The following is a 24,415-nucleotide window of genomic DNA, read 5'->3' as shown; positions in this document are numbered from 1 at the left end:
GCAGCACTTAAAGTGTTCAACTACTATTCTAATTTACAGTCACAAGGTCCATATTTCTTTAAATAAAAGCATAGTCAGGCCTATCACAGCAATACCCCAGTCCCTGGTACCAACTTCTGTCTTAGAGTTTCTATTGCTGTGAAGAGACACCATGACTACAGCAACTCTTATAAAGGAAAAACATTTAATTGAGGTGGCTCACTTACAGTTCAGAGGTTCAATCCACTATCATCATGGTCTGACATGATGGCGTGCAGGCAGACACGGTGCTGGAGAAGCAGCTGAGAGCCCTACATCTTGTCTTGCAGTCAACAGAAAGTGGTCTGTCTTATTGGAAGTGGCTTGAGCATAAATGAGACCTCAAAGCCCACCTCCACAGTGACACACTTCTTCCAACAAAGACATACCACTCCAACAGGGCCATACCTCCCATTTGTCCCCCTTCCTTTGGGGGCTATTTTCTTTCAAACCACCACAACTCAGCTAGAAGAAGTCCTAATACTCAAGAATGAAAGAAGTAGACCAATTAATGGCTTGGGAGTCTCCCAGTGTCAGCGCGCTGGAAACTGATATCCTCTACACTATGTCAGCATGGGGCTCCCACAGGGATCGACTCTTTGCACCATGTTTGTTCTGCTTCCATTCTTACTCAGTGACACATGACTTTGAGAGAAAGTAATCACTATCATCTCTGTGTTACAGCTGAAAAAACAAGAGTCGTAATGTCAAATGGCACTCCAGATTGCAAAAATAAAGCATGGCTCTGAGTTCAGAGCTGGATGCAATCGACTTATCAGGTTAGAGGGAGTGACTAAGCAACCCAGAATCCCATAGAAAGAGAAACTGGTGTTCAGACAAACAGCAACTTTACCTTCTGATTGTCTTATTTTCTTAAAAGTGCTATAATGTGGAATCCCAGTCAGAATCTGAGAGTATTTCTTTTTTGCTTCTGGGCTCTCACTACTTACAGTAAATGTAATGGTCACTATTTTATAGGAAATTCTATACATTTTATTTTCTGACTGCTATTATTTGCCTTCTTATTATTACGTTTAAATATGGTCTGAAACACAGACTTTGAATTAAGGTTGACTATACTTGACTTCCCACTATGAATAGCTGTGTGACCTTGGGCAATGTACTTGTACACTTCCAAAAACTTGACATAAACTAGAGTCAGTTGGCATGGCAGAACCCCAACTGAAAAATTGCTCGTATCGATTTGGTCTTTGGGCATCTCTTTGTAGGCATTAAAAAAAAATTAAATTTATATAGGAGGGCTCAATCCACTGTGGGTGGTGCAGTCATTAACTGGCAGGCCAGGATTATATTAGAAACAGTAGTTGAGACCCATGCAAGTGCCAGCTAAGGTCCCACTGCCCCAGACAGCCAGAAGCCACCCAAGCAGTACTGGCCTGAGCACACCACTACAAAGAACAAATATGTGATGGGGAGGTGGGAAAGATAGAAAAATAGAGTAGTATGTGCTCTAGGGAGAGAGGCAGAACTGGAAATGCAACGGTGGTGACAGGTGAGAGAGAGGCCTGAGGTCTACATGCTGTCCTTGCCCACTAGGGTTGGTGGGATGGGGTACAACAGCCTGGATTTTATGCAGAAACAGACTCAGCCCCTGAACCTGTCACCCGGCTGAGGGATCTCCCTGGATTTGGGCAATGACGGAGGCCCAAGACAAAGAAAGCTTCACTTTTTGGATTATAACTCCTCAAAGGACTACCATGGTCTGAGATACCAGAGGAGGCCATGTTGGTATTGTATATTCTAGAACTGTGGACAGCCAATGGACAGCAGCAGTTCTGGAGTGGAGTCCCCAGAGAAGTGCAACTGCCTAAGCCTGTTGAAGCCCAGTAGATTATGAGTGATATCAAAATGCTGAACACTAAGCTGTTTACACTGATGCATGTTGAATTTTTTTCATCTAATTGTAGCTATACCCTGGTTCTCCCCTTTTTAAATATGAATATGCTTAAAAAATTTTTTAACTTTACAAAATCCCAAAGTTAACAGGCATTGGATATTTTAAAGAGACACTGAAGTTTTAAAATACTGAAAGTTTTTAAAGACCGTATGACTTTCAAAAGATGGGCTGGTTTTTACATTGTTATATTAACATTACAGTGAAATCTTGGAGACAAACAAAATAGTAAAGGTCACTGTTTAATAGTGATTTGTCTGTGGGAAAAGGAGTCAATTAGGCTGGTTAGTGTTTATCAAATTGACAGAAAATAGAGTCTCCTGGGGATGGGAAACTTCAAATTAAGATTGTCTCCATTAGATTGTCTTGTCAGGCATTTCCTTGATTGTTAGTTGATATAGTACAGCCTAGACTGTACCATCCTTAGGCAGGTGGGCCGAGGGTATGTCAGAAAGATAACTAAGCAAGCTAGGAGCAGCAATCCAGGGAACAGAATCCCCCTATTGTCTCTGCTTCAGTTTCTGTCTCCAAATTTTTGCTCTGAGTTACTTCCTTCCCTTTCCCTGATGATAGACTGTAACCTATAAGCCAGGTAAGTCATTGCCTCCCCTAGCTTGCTTTTGTTCAGTGTTTTATCACAGGAACAGAGAACAAAGTAGGATGAGCAAGGAAGTTAACCCCTCTGTGTTTTGCTATTTTTCCCTTTGGATCGTAATGCTAGCTTCTTCATAAGATTTGGGGAGTTTCATATTTATAAATTTCTTAGTCTGTGAACAAAGCATATAGCATGCAAGATGGGACAGTCTATTGTCTTGAAGAAAAACATTCCATGGGTAAAGTTTCACAAACTGAAAGTAAAAGAAAGGAAGACAATGTGCCGAGAAAGGGGAAAGTGAAAACAAGTTTGTGCAGCTTCAAGACAAAATTAGAAAAAAAGTCCAACACAAATCCGTGTGTGTGTGTGTGTGTGTGTGTGTGTGTGTGTGTGTGTAATGCAATAAATATTGGTACTTCCAATTTTCTAAAACAAGCACTAATAGACATAGAGCACAGACATGTGCTCATCCAATAATAGCAGAAGTCTTTTGTAACCCCTTCTCAATAGATAGAGAATTCAGATGAAGATGTATGGAGTTAAAATGAATAACAGATAAAATAGACTCATCAGACATCTACAGAATATCTCACTGAACAACTGAAGAATGCACATCCCTCCCAAAAGTCCTTGGAAATTTCTCTAAAATAGATTACATTTTATATCATCAGTAAATCTTAACAAATGTAAAGGTAACTTCTTATTCTCAGATCATGGACTAAAACTAGAAACCAATAGAAAGAGAAACTACTGAAAGTATGCAAATACATAAAGATGGAAAAATATATTTATGAATAACCATTTCAGGACTGAAGAAATCATGGATGAACCTGAAAATTCAAGAATCCAAGGAAAATGTATGCACAAAATTATCATTACCTTTGGGATATAGCAAGGAAAATAATTTCAAGAAGGAGGTTTATATATAGTACTACTTACATTAAACAAAGAAATTATAAATAAATAATTTGGTGATGTATTTAAGGTCTCATAAATGAAGAAAACAAACTACAAAACAGCATATGGAAAGCAATAACAAAATTCATGACAACAATGAATGAAATAGAGACTAATGGAATACTACAAAGAATCAACAAAACAGAACTCTTTCACTGAAAATACATTTAAAAAAAAAAGTAGCATGCCCTTAGTCAAACAAACGAAGAAAAGAAGCAAACCCAATTCATAAAATTTTGAGTTTGAAATGGAGACATTACAATTATATAAGCAAAATCCAGTGGATTTTCTCAGGATTTGAAAAATGTAGATTTCAAAATTCTGGAAAACCTAGAAGAAATTTATCTTATCAAAATTAATCCAAAATCACATAACAACTTGAACAGATCTATAACAAGTAGCAAGTAATAAAGCATTAATAGTTTCTTGAATAAATAAGAACAAAAACCTCTCAGTATTATATGGATTCACTCTTGAATTTATCAGGTATTTAAAGAAGAATTAACATCCGTGCTCTTCAAACTCTTCCATAATAGCAGAAAAAAAAAGAACACTATCAAACTCATCCTATGAAGTCAGCACTGTCCTCATATAAAAGTTAGATATGCACACAAAAACATCAGAAAACTACAGAAAAATTATTCTGATGAGCATAAATGCAAAAATTCTCAGTAAAATTTTTGCAAATAAAATTTAAGAACACAAAAAGTTTATACACCATGGCCAACTTTGTTTCATCCCAGAGATGCAAGAATGGTTCAGCATATAAATCAGTAGATGTAATGAAGCAATAGTGTGAGGAACAGAATATGATCATCTTAATAGATTTAGGGAAGGCCTTTAAACATCATTTCATTATAAAATTCTGGAAAAAAATGGTGTATAAAGAATATATGTCAATAAAATAAAGTTTACAAATGACAACACTGGAAAGCATTTCTTCAAAATTTGGAATAAGATGACATTGTCCAGTTTATCCACTCTCATAGAGTATGGTGTTTAAAATCTTACCTTGAGCAATAAGGGAAGAGAAAGAAATAAGAGAGATACAAAAAAGAAAGGCAGAAATAAAATTGTCCCTATTAGCAGATAATATGATCTCAGAAGAGCATATGAGAAAACTCTTACATCTGATTTAAAAAAAAAAAAAAAAAAAACTTTCGGCAAATCAACACACAAAAGCTTAATATGTTTTAAATATAATTAGTAAGAACATTTCAAAGTAGGAAATTAAGAAAACAATCATATTGCCAATAGTTTAAATAATACCCAATGAATCTAAACCTCTACTAACACAATTTTAAAACATTTAAGAAAAAAACTAAAGATGTCACCAGGAGATGGAAGGACTTCTCATGCTCTTTTGTGGGCAGAATTGATATTATAAAAATGGCCCCATTATAGGAAACAACTTAAAGATTCAATTGAATCCTAAAAATTCCAATAACATTCTTCACAGAAACAACAATATTAAAATTCACGTGAAGGCATTAAAAAAAAATAAACCCTGAGTAGTTCTAGCAATCCTTGCCAGAAACAATACCTGTTTTCAGTTTATTTCACAGAGCCACAGTAACAGAAGCAGCAGGGAAGTGGTACAAAGCCAGACATAAACCTATGGAATAGAATAGAATAGAATAGAGGACCCAGAAATAGACCCACAAAGGTACAACACCAGATTGTCAAGAAATTTGCCAGAAACACATCTTTGAGGGAAAAAAAAGTATTTTCAACAAATGATAATTTAAAAACTGGATCAGCCATAGTGAACAATCTGAACATCTGAAACTGTTAAAAGGAACTTAGAGAAATACTTGAAAATACAGGCATAGGAAAAAACTTTCTGAAAGGAGACCAAGAAGCACTCAAAATGGGTGGTGAGTAAAACTGGAGGTTGGGAGCAGGACAAATGGGACACATACATACACACACATACACCCACACTCACACACATACACACACACACACACACACACACACACAAAACGAAATGGTAGGAGGGAACAAGAGGGATGGGGACAGGGAGATGAGGAGGGAGAAGAATCTATTAAAATACTCTTTCATCAAAAATATAATTTCAGAATGGGAAAGGGAAAATATAATGACATCTAATATATTGAGCATATCTGTGAGGGTTTTTTTTTTCTTAATTAAATCATTTGAAGTGGGCAGATCCACTTCTCATCTGGATCTTTGAGGTGGGAAGATAAACGTTTAATCCAGATCTTTTGAGGTAAAAATATCCACCTTTAATCTGGACAATATATATAAAGGAAGAAGGAAGCACTCTCTCTTTTTCTGTTCACTCTTACCCTCACTAGCAAGTCCATTCCTTTACTGACATTAGAGCCTACTTCAGGATTCCAGTGTATATGGAAGGCCAGCTGAGATATCCAGCCTCGTGCACTGAATAACTGTATTCTTGGACCTTCCATTCATAGGCAGCCATTGTTGGATTAGCTTGACCACAGACTGTAAGCCATTCTAATAAATTCCTTTTTAATACAGATAGATTCATTCTATAAATTCTGTTACTCTAGCAAACACTAACTAGTACAATGTCATTTGATTCTGTTATTTCTGAGTTTATTTTTTGTCTAGATGACAGAAAGTAGAGTACTGGAAAAAAATTCTAAATTACATATTTAAAAAGAAAATAGTACAAAGTGCTACATTTTGTAGTTACATTTAAGTCTTTCTAAGATATGGTAAGATTCTAAGCCAAGTAGGAGGTGAAAGGGTGTATGTGAAGCCTTCAATAATTATCAGGTAGAACTGAGAATCTTTCAAATTTATTTTTAAGTGGTACATGCAAACATAAAAGTTGTATTCTTTAAAGAGCTGCCGTGTTGAGAGACTAGGAGTTAGATAGACTCCTTGTTCAGCAGTCAGATAGAGAGTGGGACAACAGCTAGGTGAGGAACATGGTGATGTATTTTAACCTTGAGCATTTCAGTTACAGTAACAGGTGAACAACAACAAAATAAAACTTAATGAAATCACTTTCTGAGGTCTTTTAAATGTTTAGTTCTGTTAAATTGTCTGTTTTTACTATTTTAAATTGGGACTTAAACCCAATTTATATATGATAAATTGTAAAAAGGCTTTCCTCATTTAAATAGTACTCTTTAAATAAATAAAATCACTGAGTATTTATCATGCTTGATTATATATTTCCCAGATAATAACCAAGCATGATAAGTATTTATGGTGAGATATATATATATATATCCTAAAATTTAAAAAATAGATATGAGATCATGGGAACCCTAAGGCAACTGATTCTTTCTTTGTTTGTTTGTTTAGGCTACTATTTGATATGCATTGGGTGACTACATCCCTCTGCAGAAGCTATAAGTTAATTAAATTTACAGCACACCTACAAACATATATATACACATAGACACACAGACACACACACAGACACAGACACACACACACACACACACACACAATCCATCACTGGCCCAAAATACAGGCCATTATTTAGATCCCAGAAAGGAAAAATATGGCCTTATTTCTCAGGGTCCTTGTCACCCTAAATTTGATCTGTTAAGAGTTAGGTTAGGAGTGCTCTCCACCTCAGTCTGTCCTACAGGGAGGTTTGGAGAGAGCTAGTGTCTGTCTCTCAGTAATGATACCTGGAGCAGAAGTGAAAACTTTCAGGGACTGGAACTGTAGGCAAGGGTAAGCATGATTCAGCCCTACACTGGAAACCTGTACAGTGGTGTTTGGGTGACACTAACCACCTCTTCAATTGGCAAATTGTTTGAGGAGTAGCCCTCTACAGATGCTGACTTGGGACACAAGGAGGATTAGTTGAATTCCTATCTGTTTCTCCCAATCTTGTTTTCACTTTACAGATGAGGAAAAAAATCCTCCAAGATTCCTTCATGGTCCCCACTGGCTTGACTCCTGACAATTGAAATATGTTAGAGCTTCAGGAGTTGAGAAAAATTAGTCTTTTACTTGACCAGTCCATGGCCTAAATGCCATCTACTAAGAAACTACTAGTTATAATACCAACCTTAGAGCTGTTCTGTAAGTAAAAGAAGTCCCCTAAAATTCTGTGTCTAGCTTCTCTTTGATCTGAAGGACCATCCAGATCTTGCTAAAAGCTACAGGATGGAAACACAGAGTTAAGTATGTCTACATTAGATTTATTTTTAAGTGTACAATTTCTGCTCAAACTTCACCTAAACTTTACACATGAATTAAAAGTAATAAACTTGTACAACTCACCCACTGGGTGTTCAATAACCATATTTGTAGGCCTGCATTGCCATGGTCAGAGGAATTAAAAGGGAGAAAGAATGTTTTCACCCTCATCCTCCAAGGTCAACTAAGTCTCAGGGAACTAGGGGGCATCCCTTAAAATGTCCTGTAACTGTGGGAAGTCACCTGTTCTATTGTTCAGGGAGATCATGGGGATGACACTGAGTAGACTTTTAACCAGTGTCCAGTCTTCAAAGAGGAGGGCCAACAAAGGGGAAAAATTTCTCTACACTTCCAAATGAAATAATGGTCAAGCAAAGCCTTTGAACTGTGGGAGAAAGGAAGAATAGAAGACCCAGATCTTCCTCATAAGCCCAAATCATCTCTGAGGATTAGATCTTCAACTTGCCTTGACAGCTAAAAAAAAAATAGTGATTAATCTAGGGCAACTACATGTTCTTAAACACCCAGAAAAAAAGTATATCCAGGACTGAAATGATTGATAGACAGCTAAAAAAAAATAGTGATTAATCTAGGGCAACTACATGTTCTTAAACACCCAGAAAAAAAAGTATATCCAGGACTGAAATGATTGATATGTACTTTTTTAACAGTCCTAAGATTTTGTATTATACTTAACCATATGAGATAATAGATTAGACAACTATTTTTCACTAATAATTTACTTCCTGATAATGCTATCTGTTCCTAGAAGAATACTTCTCATATGTAATATGATGTCCTGTGTCCTAATCAGTCATGGTCCCTAATTAAAAAAGTCTGCCAAATACCTGTTGTCAAACTTACAGATGCTGATGTTGTGAGTTCAACAAATGGAACTTGGATTTCATTCAGGTTTGGCTCATAGTGTCCCCTCCACTGAATGTTATAGCTGGTAGATGGGTGGAGGCATCTCTTGCTGGTAAGACATTGTCAACAAGTCTTTATAGGATTGTGGTAAAAGTTTCTGCCACACAGTTCAACCAGCTACAAAATTATGTGACACTTTATTAAACAAAGCTTATGTTAGCCATAATGTTGAGGAATTTTCCTCATTAACCTTGTCTTTTAATGTTAGAAGAAACTTAGTGGCTGATATCTAAACTTACATTGGCTGATGAAAGGCTCCTTGAACTGTTAAGTCAGACAAATGGCCTCCTCTACAGTGTACATCTTAAACAATGGTGGCAGAAAAATCATCAGTCTCATTGATATCGACAACAGAGCCTTCTGAGGAGTCTTTGGATGGCTTGATTGACAGTTCTCTTCCTCTAATAAAGACAAAACTGCCTCAACTAGTTTTCTAACTGTACTCTCAGGAAGAATTACAGTACTACCTACGGTCTTACTTTTCATGTTTTAGATGCTACCTTACTTGTATGGTAAGTTCCAAAGATACATACCATCATCAAAGATCTGTCGTATGTTCTGGATCATTCCCATTTGTTAAGTTTCATTGTGACCTTTTAGATAGACACTCCTCCGAGAAATTTTGACTGCTGCCCCTCAATCATGGACCCTTTTTCAGTTCCAACCAGTTAAGAGTGGTTAGCACCTCCTAATCACTGAAAGCAGTTAGGGTTACCTCTGAAAGCAGAAAGTTAGAGACTAGAAGTTATACAAACTCCCTTTTAGGGAGACAGGTAGAGACAAGGAGGCCAAGACTAAACTAATAAAAATGATGAGTTTTCAAGATGGCTGGCTTCTTCCTCACTTGAGACAAGAGCCTGGCAGCTTAAAACAAAAGCTTTGTAGGTAGGCTTTTGCTTCCCCTTCCCAGGACCCCTGCTGATGGACTGGCTGAACAAGTTCAAGGCCTGGTCAGAACACATCACACAACAGTTCTGGGCTAGTCAACCATTCCAGCCTTCTTAAAACTGACCAGCCCTAAATCAGGAGAGGAAGATTCTTCCAGGACTTCAAAACCCCAGCTCTTAAGAAGAGACTGAATTTTTCAGCTTCCTGAGTCCTCTTTTTTTTTTCTGTATGTCTTCTGTTTACATGTTCTTCCACACCCCCAATAAAAAAAAGCTTTTCCTCAACTGTTGATTCTGGTTGTGGTGCTGATGTGGTATGATTTCTCTGTTGCTACCTTTTGGGCCCTGGATTTTTCTTTTTATTCTTTTAATTGGCAGAGAAAATGAACCCAATAAAGACCCCTAGGCTGTAATTTCAGGAACCCTAGAGTATGTCAATGCAATGTTCACATTGTGTGCTGTTTCATTCAGATTCCACATATCTCACACTTCAAGCACCAAGGAGACATCATTTAAGGCACCATGGGTTAAACAGGAAACTCTTAGGGTTAGTGGAAAGATAGAGCCCCACGAGTGGAAAGATAGAGCCCCATGATCTCGCTGATACGTGACCTCTAGAGCCAGTTTTCTCCGGAGTGTAGAGTAGAATGGGCTACTACAGACTGGGAGAGAAGGAGAGTTGGGCTGGGAAGGAGTTGCCAATACAATGTGACCTTTTGATATTAGGTTACATTGTTCTGCTACATAAAAGAAAGAAATGGAAACCGACAGAACTGCCATATTTGGTGTAGGCTCTCTCTTCATCTGCTGAGACAAAAATGGCAGTTGGGGGTGGGGGAAATAGCAGATGGCTTTTCTTATCAAATGTAACTCATTCCAATAAGTTCTTATTTAAAATGAGTCTACAGTCAGGGGCTAAATTGGGTTTTCAGAGGGTTGGCTTTGCTGTCCATGGTTTGTTGGACCCTGGGAAGAAACCCAAAGACTCAACTTTATTTGATTCCAAGAATGTGTATGGATGACCTGGATCAGTCCATATTGCTCCTGGACTCTAGTGCATTTATGGGCAGCTGCCCTACTAGATGGAGGTTTGTGCTTTCATTCTGGGAACTCTAATTTTAAAAAATAAAATAAGAACACGCAAATCTCTATCTTCCATGAACTCTGGTTGAACCTGACAGATGTTCAAACTTTTCATTTTCTCCTCCAGCGAGGCTTAATGGAGATTTCGTTACCAGGGTAATCATCTCTCTGTTTGCTCTATTAATCTAGGCTCTCTGAATGTTGACTCTAGATATAGAAAGGCAGCCGAAATATCCATTTTTCTCCCCTTGGATTTATCAGCTTGGAATTTTCATTTTGTAAATTTGCTCTGTAATATCAGCTCCTTCATTTAAGAGAAAACGAAGAAAAGACAAATGTTTAACTGCCTTTGATCTAATCTCATCCGTGGAAAATGAATTTTAGTTTTTCTATGGACTGTTTGATATTACCTATTGCTTCAGCCGGAAACTGCTCAGCATAGTGTCTTTGGAGTCCCATGGATCATGGTCAGTCTGAGTTGCTGATCCATTTGCACTTTCTAAAAAGGAAAATAATGTCCCTTCAGAGGCCTGGGTGGGAACCAGTCATAGAATGCTTGCCTAGGATGATTGAGGCCCTGGTTCAACTCAACCCTGAAAGAGGAAAGCAAACAAAATACCCACTTTTGTGGGTCTCTGTTTCCCTTCTACTGTGGGGAGAAAGACTGCCATAAGAGGTAATCAGTAAGATAATATGTGTTTGTGAAAATATTAATTGTACTTCCTTACACATATGTCTTGTCCCCAGAAAGTGAGTTCCTCAGTTTCTCATGTGATACCAACTCTCTATGGGAAGACAGAGAGTGGCATATGGGCAAAAACTAAATGACTTCCTCTGAGCTCTATGGGAGGACATGCAGAGTACACCTCCTAGAGTGAGAACAGTAATAGTTGCTTGAGAGATGTCACATTCACTTTGCTTCACATACTGATGATCAGAGTCATTGTGGACCACACAGCACCCACTGACCACTCCTAGTGAGTGGAGAGTGTCTGAGGACAGAAAAGAATGTCACACTTGGTCCTGCCGCTGACAAAAGGAATTCTGTTTCCTATTTTCCACTTAAAACTATGTGAACTTATTAGATATTTTACCTTTGAGGCTTTCAGTTTTCTCACCTGAAAAATTAGAGGAGTAAATTAAGTTACCTTTATGAGTGCCTCTAGGGTATATATAGGAAATTTGATTCTGCCTTTGAATCTGTTGACAATATAAATAACACAGGCAACATGCAGGTGACTAGAACTGATAGTCACTTGCCAGGGAAGACTATCTGGGCATCCTGATGTGACTCTATTCTGAGACCTCACTTTCAGGAAACCACGGACACTTCATTGATTCCCAACACCCTTATATAGACACTTGCCTCTCCATGTTTAAAGCAAAATGGTAATTTACTTCTCAGCCCAAGTATACTTAGAAATACCCTTGAGATGCCCTAACCCAGAATAGTACAATTTCTTATTCTTTACAGCTAAAATGACAACATGTTGTCTAATTCTGCATAGACTTCTGCTTTTCACCATCCATGTATCTATGATTAAGCTAAAAGGAGCAGCAGGATTTGTTATGCATCAACAAGGAATCGTGACATAATAGGAACAAACTGTTACTCATATTTATATTAGAATTGCTAACACAAAACAAATTAAACAAATAAGGAGTCAAATTATATATTTTCTACACATTAACTGAGTCACATTGTATAAGATATTCAAATTCCTAAAGCTTAGCTTTCTCACCAGGAAAATAAACATGATTCTACTTTCCTTAATAACGTTTGTATGGGTTAGAAGTAGTATCTGTAGACCATAATACACCTATCACTGGCCATTAATCCCATTGTTGAGTACTATCTGGGACATGTGGAATGATGCATATTTCCATCTTTGTTTTAAGGCAAAAGCCTTAATCTCCCAAAGTCCATTGTTTATTAAAATGGTTTACCATAATGTATACTTCCCAGGGTAATGTAAAATGTACTTGGCAATAGTTCTCAACAAATAATTAGAGAGCTGGCCAGGCCTTAGAAAGCTTGGGGACTATTGAGGATGGACCCTCTTCCTCAATAATCAGCTTTGCTCCTCCTGAAGACTTAGAACACTATATGAAAGGGAGGTCTGTGATGTGAAATCTACTTTTTTCTGACTGAAAGAACAGGATACCTCTGATGTGACATTATAAGATGTCATCCCAAATTTATGCTATTGCCACCTGACTTAGAACTAGTCCAACTAGGCATGTCAATCCCTTGGCAAAAACACCAGATCTCAGCAAAAGGAGGTGTTGGTGGGAGTTCTGTGCCCTAGACTCCCTATTTCCCCCAGTAACTTTTTCTTTCTCCTCTTCTCTATCTCCCTCCATTTTCTGACACCTAGTCAATCAGGAGTGTGATCCACAGCAGTTGACCTAACCTCTGGGTCTTTGCGGTCTTTGTCAACACAAGCATGCAAACCCTGTTCTGGGGTTTTGTTTGTGTGCCACGGGAATTCAGTTTTGGTCCTTCTGCTAATTTGCCTTCCTCTCTGTTTCTCATTATCTACTGACCACCAGAACAGAGACCCTTTACCATTTGTGTCTCTGACCAAACCACACTCATGACAAATTTGTCAGGATGGTAAGTCTTGGTCAACACGTGGAGGCACCGCAGTCCTAGGTCTTCTCTCACTTCTGGAGTTCCTCGGCTTTTGACACCTGGTTTCCAAATGTCAAAAGAGGCTCTCCTCGGCAAATGAGGCTCATTCTTTCTACTGCTGCCTAAGCCCAGGTGATGACTCGGAGAAGACTGTAGCCTCTCTCTTCTTTGCCTTCTGAGATGGGTTCCAAATTGTGTCCAAGGACATCCCTTTGGCATGCTCAAAATCAAACCTCAAAACTTTAGATGTAGCTGAACCTCAGACCAGTGACTATTATGTGTCTCTCCTCTCAGATCTGACTCCAATATCTAGACAGCAGCCATACCTGGCCTCGACTTACTGACTTTATTAACTTTATCAGATAAAATAGCAAATGGTCTGAGGTCCTCTATGACCAAGCTTTCTTTGCCTTTAAGGATACGGCCCTTTCTCTATCAAACCTGTATAGCATAAGCAATTTTACTGCTCCAAAAGCTCTTTTCCGAACAATCCTCCGACTCTGCACCCCTAACCTGCTGCCCATCTCTCATACCTTCTCTGATTTGGATCCTGCCAACAAACCACCCACTTACCCTACTAATCTTCCTATTGCTCCTAAATTCCCCAACCCTGGCCCTCTCAATCCTGATCCCCCTACTCCTCCCCCACTCCTCAATTCCACCTTATCCTCTCCCAACCCAGACTCCTCTCTTCCTACCTCCCCACCATCAACCTCCAACCCCTCTTCATTTACTTCTCCAAGGACCATGTCTCTCACTCCCTATTCCTCTCTTGCCACCACTTCCTCACCTTCTCCCCTCATTCCCCTTGTACTTGCTCCCAACTCACAAGCATCTTGGACATACGTCAATTCATGTTTTCCCTAAGAGAGATTGTGGGACCAGACGGACCCACCCTAGGTGACATACTTTTTTCCCAATCAGATATGAATCAAATAGAAGAAAACTATGTGCCCTTTAAGAAAAACTTCTCCCTTTAGAAAACAATTCCATCATCTGACCCAAATCTACCACTGTGAGCTGCTTCCTGTCCTCACTCTGATGCCCCACTATCACTCTTAGACATTGAGGATCTGGTGTATGTCTCCAACCCTAACCCTCAGGCTCTTTGCCCAAATGGACTGGCTCCCATAAAATAGCTCTCCTCACCCTAACTGCTGCTAAACTGGATGGTCTCTCCTCATGGATTCATCTATCTCACCTCACAAAGGCCTCAAACCCCTTTGAACAACATTCACTGGACCCACCTCCCTTTAAATAGCCAGGCTTTCCCCTATGTCTGAACATGAGTGTTCCAACAGAAGCTAATGGCTCTCACCCTACAACAGCTCCATTCATTCCTGATAGATCTACAAGAAGACTTGTGGCTGATTCTACTGCTCCTCACCACCTTCGAGAAACTTCTGGATGCTGTGGAAGAGCTCTGACTTCAAGGATCCTTCATCCCTTTCACCTAGGACCAGATCTAATTCTTCACATTGATTCTCTATGTTCTCCTGTTTCTTTTCTGTCATGCTCTGCAACCCACTGTTGATTCTGCTAGCTTGCTTTGGTGCAGCACCCACGGCAGTAGAAATGGTTACTGTCACCCTGATGACTAGACATGGAAGGAAAAGTGTGGTGGTATTGTGTTCCCCAAATATTGTGCACCCTAATAAACTTATCTGGGGTCAGAGACAGAACAGCCACAATATTAAACATGAGGATAGGCAGTGGTAGCACACACCTTTAATCCTAGCATTCCAGAGGCAGAAATCCATGTGTTCAAGGATACAGCCAAGCATGGTGACTCATGCCTTTAATCCCAGAAAGCGAGCCTTTAATCCCAGGGAATGGTGGTAGAAAGCAGAAAGGTATATAAGGCATGAGGACCAGAAACTAGAAGCATTTGGCTGGTTAAGCTTTCAGGCTGTGAGTAGTAGTTCAGTTGAGATTCATTCTGGATGAGGACTCAGAGGTTTCCAGTCTGAGGAAACAGGATCAGCTGAGGAACTGGCAAGGTGAGGTAGCTGTGGCTTTTTCTGTCTCTCTGATCTTCCAGTGTTCACCCCAATACCTGGCTCAGGTTTGATTTTATTAATAAGAACTTTTTAAGATTCCCACTACAGAAAAGCTTGTCCTAACAGTTTTTTACCTCACTTGTATCAAACCTTCATAAATTCTCATTCCTACTTTACTCCCACTAGGGTGCCCTCTATCTCTGAGTATCTAATCCAAAATACCATTACTATTGAATGAGTCACTGTGCCATCCTTCCTGTTATACCCCCTCTCCTGTGCTTAATACTACTTCTCCTGCTTCCTATGCAGTCCCCCTCCTGCTCCAGGTTACCTCTGTATGCGACAAAAAGATCCTAAATTACAACATAATCACTGGTACTCAGGAAGAAGCCTTTGTGTACTTCATAATCTATTAGGCCCTAGAAGCCCATTCAGGCTCTTGTTGTGGCAACATAACTTGGCAGAAGGAATATATAACAGGGTCCTAGACCTTAGTAAGCCCCAAGATCTTGACTCTGTACAAGCCTACAAGTGCCTACAAGCCCATTGACTCTGTAGCAGAAGTACCATTTAGGCTATAAAACTTAGCACATAGGCAGCACCACCTGCCGAAGCGAAAACAAAGGCTTAATCCATTAAATTCCATAGTTCTGGGAAAGTGTCTAAACGTACTATCATTGCCTTTTGGCTTCTGTAGTTCCACTTCTGACTAGCTGTTCTTGTTAACTGAAGTATGTCAAGAGAAGACATAGTTTTTGTGCTTAAAACTCACCCTGAGAAACGCTTGGGACTACAGGACTACACTGAGATCCCAAACACCACTATCAGTTTAAACTCATGTCTGAGCAGCCTTCTCTGGTGGATACCCCACAGCAGAATGTTCCACTGAAAATAAATACCTCTGTTGGACCTACCAGCCAACCAGCAATTGTTCAATGGGGGAAATACCACATTTCCTTTGTCCCTAGTATAGTTGCTGGATGTCGTATTTGGGATACCTCTCTCATCCCTTGCCAACTCCCCTCATCTGTCTGCATTCACAATACATGCAATCCCCCTCAACTCTAGCTTTACAGTCTACAGAGAAACCCAGCCTGGTTATAAAGGAGAGAGTCTGGAGTAAAGATAGATGGAAGGGAGATGGACCTGGGAGGCATCGTGATTTTCTAAAGATTTTTGTCCCCCAACAGTCCTTTTCTAGGTTCCAGCTTTCTCCTACTCTACCTCCAGCCTTACCTCAAATTCTCGCTGACCCCTTTATCGAAAAATGTCGAAACATATAATTCTAACTCTTGCAAAAATATACACCAACTATTAACAGACCACAACCTCTTCTCCTTAACCCATGACTCCTGGATTTCTACAGCAAAGTCTAATGATACTAGGCTTACTCCTTCTTTCCATCAGGGATTAATAATCGCCACTAACTATTTTCTTCTAGTTCCTGCTATTGTCACTACTATAGAATCCACTACATGTCTCTTCAACCACACCACTCAGTCTTTTCTTCCCCTTCCTTGAACTTGCAACACCTCCCTTATCTTAAACTTTGCAGCAAAATCACTTTGTATGTCCTGGAAGTATGTTCTCCAAGATCCTACCCCTTCAAAACCCCTGTGCTGCTACCACACTTGTGCTCAATATTAACATATACTCAGGTTCAGAACTACAATTTTTAATCAGAGCCATGGTACAACTAAACCATCCCTAAAATGTGTTTCCCATCCATACTAAATAACTTCTCATATTGACCCTCACCCTTCTCATCACCCTGAGGACAGACAGCACTACCCTAAGTGCTAGGGCCTTGGGTCTAAGTCAAACATCAATAAAAATCTTTGCTGTTCAGATAGATCAATACTTCCCAGACATACAAAAGGCTGGTATCTTCCTCCTTCTCAGTTAAATTCCCTCATGCTTATAGTCCCACAAAATCAGTGAGACCTGGAATTGCTGACAGTCCAATATGGAGGAACCTGTGTTTTCTCAAGGATGAATTCTGCTATTATGCTTAACAGTCCTGGATCACCATAGATACTCTGTAATAGCTCAAAATAGAATCATCCCCTGTTCTCAACATGGTTAGTTCCTGGGACTTGGACATGGTTATCTCCATTATTAGGCACCTCCTCCTTAACTTTGAGTTCTTCTGTTTGTCTCTTGTCTGTTAACATCATTCAATAATAATTTTTAAGCATCTTTTTGCACTATAGTCCAGTTGGCACTCAAGAAGATGTTAAAACTATGTTCCTACTACACTAGACTCACCTGGACTACACAACGCTGAACTCCAGCTCTGAAAATCCAACTCTGCCCCAACTCATCAGGAAGCAGCCAGATGAATATGGTACCTGTCTTCCTTTTTGTGCTTTTAGGATCTGCAGTAAAGGACAGTGTATTCTAAACTAAAGAATCTTCCCTCTGCCTCAAAAAAGAAAAAAAAATCTGTCCTTCATGAAAAGAAAGTCCAAAGAATGGTGTAGCCTCCTAAACTAAGAAGTCTCCCCTATCCCAAGAAAAACATCTCCCCTTCTGAAAAAGAACTCCCAGCTAAGCAAAACATTCTATTCCAGAACAATCATAGATATCTATCCAGCCCACCTGTTTATAGAACAAACACCAATGCCCTGAACCCTAGTCTCATCTCCTATAAGACTGCCTCTCCCAGCAGAACACACAACCTTCAATCCCATGAGGTTACTCACCCTTTTAGCAGGAGGGTACTATCTGTTTCTGTTGAGGTCAATTTCGGTCTCCTTCATTTTCATGTCTCCTGGATCAATCTTTAGCTAACACTGATAGAAACAACTTAAGAGAGAAAGGTTTTATTTTGGCTTACAATTATAGTCCATCAGGGCAAATCCTAGCAGCAGGAGCTTGAGGCAGCTGCTCACATTGCATCCTCAAACATGAAGCAGAAAACATTGGATGTCTGGTTTATAACTCTCTTTCTCCTTTATATGCAATACAGAACCCAAGCCTAAGAAATGGCGACATCCATTTTTAGGGTGGTTCTTTTTACATTAATTAACCTAATCAAGGTAATCCCTCACAGGCATGGCGAGAGGATAACCTAATCTAAATAATCCCTTTCAGCCTTAGTCTTGGCCAAAGGCTAGTCTTCAAGGTGATTTGAGATCCTGACAAGTTAACAGTGAATAATAACCACCACAACTTCACCCCTTGTCAATTTAGCATTCAAACACAATACTTTTACTTTTCAAAATATTTTCCTCTATTTTTCTTTTGTTTAAAATGTTTTTTTCATACAATATATTCTGATTACAGTTTCCCTTCCCCAACTCCACTATTTTCCCCATTTTCCTTCCCATCCAAATCCACACCTTTTCTGACTTTCTGTAGAAAACAAACAAGAATGTAAATAACAATAATAAAATAAAATAATAAAACAAAAATGAACAAGAAGGTAACAAAAAAAAGAGCCAGAAGAAAAAGAAGAAAAGACAAAGTACAAGAAACACATTCAGTGCAGAGATACATTCGTACACACAGGAATCCTATAAAGACACAAAACTGGAAGCCATAGTATATATGCAAAGAGCCTGTAAGGTTTTTAAAAAATGCCCTGACAAAACATTATGAGACAAAGAATCCCCAAAGATGCCATTGAGTTCACTTTGTGTTGGACATCTACTATTGGGTGTAACAGTGGGTACAGGAACACTTCTAAGCCATAATCTATGCTTTGCCCCTATAGGTTCAGTTTTCTCATAATGCAAGATAAGTTTAGTCCAACTTCAAAAGTACCCACAATTTGCAAAATTCACAACACTGTTTAAGAATACAAAGTCCAAGTCTCATCTCAGAATCAAAGCAATCTCTTAATTATGAGTTCCTCTAAAATTTAAAAAAAAAATGTTACAGAGCATATGACTGTACTGAGTAGACATTCCTATTCTGAACGGAAAGAATTGAGGCATAGAAGGATTGATCAGACGAAAGCAAATCAAAATTGCAACCTAGCAAAACACCCACCAAATTATTGAACTTCATGTCAAGCATCTGAGACTCAGGATAGAATCACCTGGGCTTCACCACACTTCCAATTCTGCTGATTGTAGGATAAAGAGCTTCTCTCTTGAAGTGGCTCCACTCCATGCATTTGGCTTTCTTTGGCAAATGCCCCATAGTTCTGGCATTGCCAACATCCTAGAGCCTTCATTGCAAGTGGCTTCATTTGCAAAGTCGTGCAATGACCTTTCAGGGTCCCTTCGCAAGGACTCTGACCATCCCATACATTGTATGGCCTCAACTGCTCTCTCATAATCCTTCCATCTTACATTTTTCATGCCTGTAAAAATAGCATTCGATTCTACTGCCAGTTTGAGATATTGCCTTGCCCTGTTAAACCATGGCTGCATCAGCTTCTGTGGGTGGACTTTGAGGAAACTCTTGCCAAGGTAGTTGGTTTCAAGAAGCGGGAAACCCCTTCAGCATTTTCCTCAGTAAGACCTCTCTCATTTAAAATAGGTTTGTGTTTTCCCAAGTTAACCAATTTGATGAGTGGGGTCTTGCAGCGGGGTTTTACCACGTACTTACAGATAGAAACCAAGGACAATGACAATAGCCCATGTTGTTTTGGATATCTCTGGGCCCTTCCTGACCAATATCCTGTCAGGAGCTATATTATGCCTTGCACTTCAATTTTTCTTTAATACCACACCTTCTGGAAGCAACATTATTCACCCATGTAAGATAATCTGTTTGAATTTATTTTTTAACTTATATTTTGAAATTTCTTTGCTAACTAATGGTTTTTATACAGTATTTTCCATATCTCAAGTTTATGTTAGCCTGTCCACATCTCCTCTCCACCCCTACTTCCCATCCTTGCTCAAATAGCAACCTTCAATACATTTCCCACATCTCCTCTCATATATCGAAAGTTCTACTATCCCTCCAATTGTGTATTTTACATGGGCTGTGAGGTAGTAAGGTTCTATATGGCTTTTGTATCCATCCTTTCTTTTGGTTATCCCTCCCCGACACCAATTTATTTCTCTCACACTTGCACATCTCTCTATGCTTGAAGTTTTCTACCTCCAGTATTATGCCTCTCTACTTGTGTTGTTACCTATAATTTTATATCCCAAAATTCTAAGGTATTCTCAAGTAGCCTCACCTCTAGTTTACTGGTTTCTGCTTCTATTTCAAGCTCAACACCCAAAAGATTTGAAGTTGGGATACAGATGGGAGAGTATCTGTGATATTTGATTTCCTGAGCCTGAGTTACCTCACTCAATATAATTTTTTCCAGTTCTATCCATTTATTTGGAAATTTTATGATGTTGGTTTACTTTACAGGTGAATAATATTCTACTGTGTATACGTAACATATTTTTTTAATCTATTCATCCTGGTGAACATCTAAGTTGATTCCATTTCTTAGCTATCGTGATTACAGCTACAATAAGCATGGATGCAACGAGTGTTTCTGTAGAAGATATTAAGAAGGTTAGACAGGTATCCAAGAGTTGCAGAGCTGGGTCATATGACAGTTCTACTTCTACTTCTAGTTTTTGAGAAATCCCCAGATTGATTTCTATAGTTGCTGCACTAGTTTACATTCCCAGTATCTGAGTTTCCCTTTCACACATCCATGCCAGCACTTTGAATCATTTGATGAGCATTCTGACTGGGGTAAGACAGAATTTTAAAATAGCTTTTATCTGTGTTTCCCTGATGGCCAAAGATAGTGAGCAGGTTTAAATAAATGTTTCATTCACACCTGTCTCAATAAACAAAAAAAAACCAACCAAACAAACAAAAATACACACACACAAAGTTTCTTAGCATTGACCTTCATTTGAGAATTTATCAGAAGCTCTTTTGAGGTTTGCTGTGTTTTAGTTTTTCCAAGGCTTTCAGGTTCATCATTAAATTATTAGCATATGATATCTCAAATTTGTTTATGAAAGCACTATACACCATCCACTTAGAATGGCCTTCACTATGTCCCATAGGTTTTGATAAATTATGCCTTCATTTTGATTCAGTTCCAGCATTAAAAATTTTTCATCTTGATTCCTTTCATGACATATACTAACTTAATAGTACTTATTTAAAGTCTATGAGTATGTGGCCTTTTGTAGTTTCCATTCCTGTTGATATCTAGTTCTGTTTCACAGTGGGAAGATGGAATATAGGATATTATTAATTTTCCTATACTTCTTGAGACTATTTTGTGTCCTAATATGTGGTCAAATAAGACAAATTCCATGGGCTTCAGGAAAGAATGTATATTCTTTAGTGTTTGGGTGGAATGGAATATCCTGTCAATGTCTGTTAGGTCCATTTCATGTGTGATGTTATTTAATTCCAATGTTTCTCTATTTAGTTTTGGTCTGGATGGCATGTCTGTTGGTCACAGTGACATATTTAAGTCTCCTATTGTTACTGCATTGGTTAATTTGTGGCTTTACAGTTAAATTTGTTATTAAGAATTTACAAAGATAAAGTTTTTATAGTACTCAATTAGGTTATGATTGTTTATCTTTTCCATACTTCTTCAGTTGTGTTTTCTGTATTATTTCTTTTATCAATAACCTATATGCTTCCCCTCTCAATCTTCTTTATTTCTCAATTCTCTCTTCTAATCTCCTTCTCTCCTTACTTTTTTTTACTGTTAGTTAAGAAGTCCATTCATCTTTTTGTTGTTGTTGTTTCTGATTTTGTTAATTTGGATGCTCTCTCTTTGCCTTTAGGTTAGTTTGGATAAGGGTTTGTCTATCTTGTTGATTTTCTCAAAGAACCAACTCTTTGTTTTCTTGATTCTTTGTACTGTTCTCTTTCTTTCTATTTTATTGACTTCAGTCCTGAGATTATTTACTGTTGTCTACTCCTCCTGGATGAGTTTGCTTCTCTTTGTTCTATATCTTTCGGGTGTGCTGTTAAGTCACTTGTTTGAGAATTCCAATGGAATGCTGGCTAATGATATTCTGCTATATTCATAGATTTGTGCCTAGCCCAGTAGTCATCAGAGAGTCTTCATTCAGCAACTGTTGTATTCTATGTTTCCCATAGTCAAGCATTAGGCCAATCTTGGAGAATCCTGAGGAAGAGAGGGAGGAATTATTGCAGGAGCCAGAGGGGCCAAGGACATCACAAGAAAACCCACAGAATCAACTAACCTGGGCTCATAGGTGCTCCACAGAGACTGAACTGACAACCCAGGAGCCTGCATAGAACTTATCTAGGCACTCTGCATATATCTGATAGATGTGTAGCTTGGTCTTCTTGTGGGACTCCTAACAGTAGGAACAGGGACTGTCTCTGACTCCTCTACAGGCTTTTGAGTCCCTACTCCTCATCTGGGTCACCTTGCCCAGCCTTAACACATTGGAAGGTGCTTGCTTCTAACTGCTATTTGATATGCCATGTTTTCTTGATACTTGTGGGAGACCTGCCCTTTTCTGAAGAGATACAGAAGAGGAGTATATGGGGGGCAGAGAGGAGGTGTGGGAAGGAACCAGGAGGAGAGGAGGGAGGGGAACTGCTGTCAGGATGTAAAATTACTTACTTACTTAATTAATTAATTAATTAAAAAGAAGTCCATGCACACATATAATATGGTTTTTTTCTTTTTTCATTTTTATTTATTTATTTATTTATTCTTCTATTATCAGCTTGATACAATATAAATTCTTATCCTAATAGTGAAATGTTTCATTGAGGCTTGCCCAATAATTTAGTAAAACCAAAACTTATTATAAGCCACAGTCATTCTAGGGTCCCCCCTGCTATATAGCCTTCCTGGTTCATTTTGATCATATTCACCACTTTACCCAATTCCCTCAGAGTTCTATCCCCTTCCCACCATTTTTCCCTCCAAACTTCATTTGCTTTTTTTTTTCCATTTCTTTCTTTTAAAAAAAAATCAGAGTTTATTTAGTGTTGCTTGGGTATAGATCTATCTACTGGAGCTTGGGTCATCTCTCAAGGACTGTATTCCTGGAGAAAATTGATTCTCCCTCTCCCAGCAGCAATTAGTTGCCAATAGTTCCTGAACTGGAGGAGACGAGCTGTGACTCTTGGCCCCATCCATGCTGAGACTTTTGTCTAGTTTGATCTTGTGCATGCAGTCACAACTGCTCTGAGTTCATACGTATAACAACCCATCATGTCCAGAAGACAGTGTTTCTACAGAAATCACCCACTATCGTTTGTATAGTCTCTCCTAGTTATGGTTTTTATTGTTGTGATGAAACACCATGGACAAAGGAAGGAAGTTTATTTGTCTTACACTTACATATCACCGTTCATCATCAAAGGACATCAGGACAGGAATTCAGAGCAGGAACCTGGAGGCAGAGGCCATGGAGGAGAGCTGCTTACTGTTTTGCCCCTCATGGTTTATTCAGCCTGCTTTTATCTAGAACCCAGGACCTACAGACCAGGGATGTTCCTGCCTACATAAATTGCTAATTTAAAAAATACTCTATAGTCCTGCCTATAGCCTGATCTTATGGAGGCTGTGTCAATCTGACATAAAATTAGCCAGCACACAGTATTTCTGCTTTGTCTTCCATATTAATCCTTGAGACTTGAGGGTAGAGCTGTTATATAGATGCCCCATTTATGACTGAGAATTCCATAGTCTTTTATTCTCTGCAAGGTGACCATTATGCTTCTCTGTACTAATCACAACCAACTGTGGAAAGAAGGTTCACTGATGAGGGTTGAAAGATGTACTAATCTATGGATATAAAGTTATGTGTTCATTGGCCAGTTTGATCCTAGGCCCATTCAACAGAATAATAGCAGTAGGTTTTCCCCTGGGGCCCATCACCTTTTAATGGGTGTTGGTACCAAGTATGAGTCCTGTCTCATGAAGTCGGCCTTAAATCCAATTAGAAAGTGGTTGGTTACTTCCATAACATTTAAGCTTCAATTATACCAGTGGTCATATATTGCCAAGGCCAGTGGTTATTGTAGCTTATAATTTTGATTATTTTTCTCCCCTGGTAGCATGCATAGCATCTTCTAGCACTATGAAAGTGAGTAGGATGAATATTCCAAGTTGGCATCAACTCTTTTTATACTTCTTGCTCGGGCTCATCTATAGTTTTAATATTCTTTAAGCTATTTACATAAGCAATTTCCCAACTAATCTTTGCACTTGCTCCTCCTCTATTATTTTTCTATTACTCTTATATTATTTCCCAAACTTACTCAGCTTATTCTTTTTTGATTCTGACCCTTAGTGATTAATACCTTAAT

The 24,415-nt window shown here is 38.8% G+C and overlaps 1 long non-coding RNA gene across 1 annotated transcript in view; it reads right to left on the bottom strand.

Moving 5' to 3' along the window:
- The window catches only part of LOC131902335 (uncharacterized), a 30,737-nt gene extending 13,046 nt beyond the window's left edge, over positions 1-17,691 (bottom strand). Inside the window, exons 1-3 of the long non-coding RNA XR_009377068.1 lie at positions 17,444-17,691; positions 10,951-11,039; positions 7,513-7,603 (exon numbers count right to left, since the gene is read on the bottom strand). This is a non-coding gene — a long non-coding RNA (uncharacterized LOC131902335). The remainder of the gene's footprint in view (positions 1-7,512; positions 7,604-10,950; positions 11,040-17,443) is intronic.
- Between the last annotated feature and the right edge of the window lie 6,724 nt (positions 17,692-24,415).

This window comes from Peromyscus eremicus, chromosome 1, assembly GCF_949786415.1.
Source record: "Peromyscus eremicus chromosome 1, PerEre_H2_v1, whole genome shotgun sequence".
Taxonomy (NCBI): domain Eukaryota; kingdom Metazoa; phylum Chordata; class Mammalia; order Rodentia; family Cricetidae; genus Peromyscus; species Peromyscus eremicus.
This window is presented reverse-complemented; position numbering and strand designations above follow the sequence as displayed.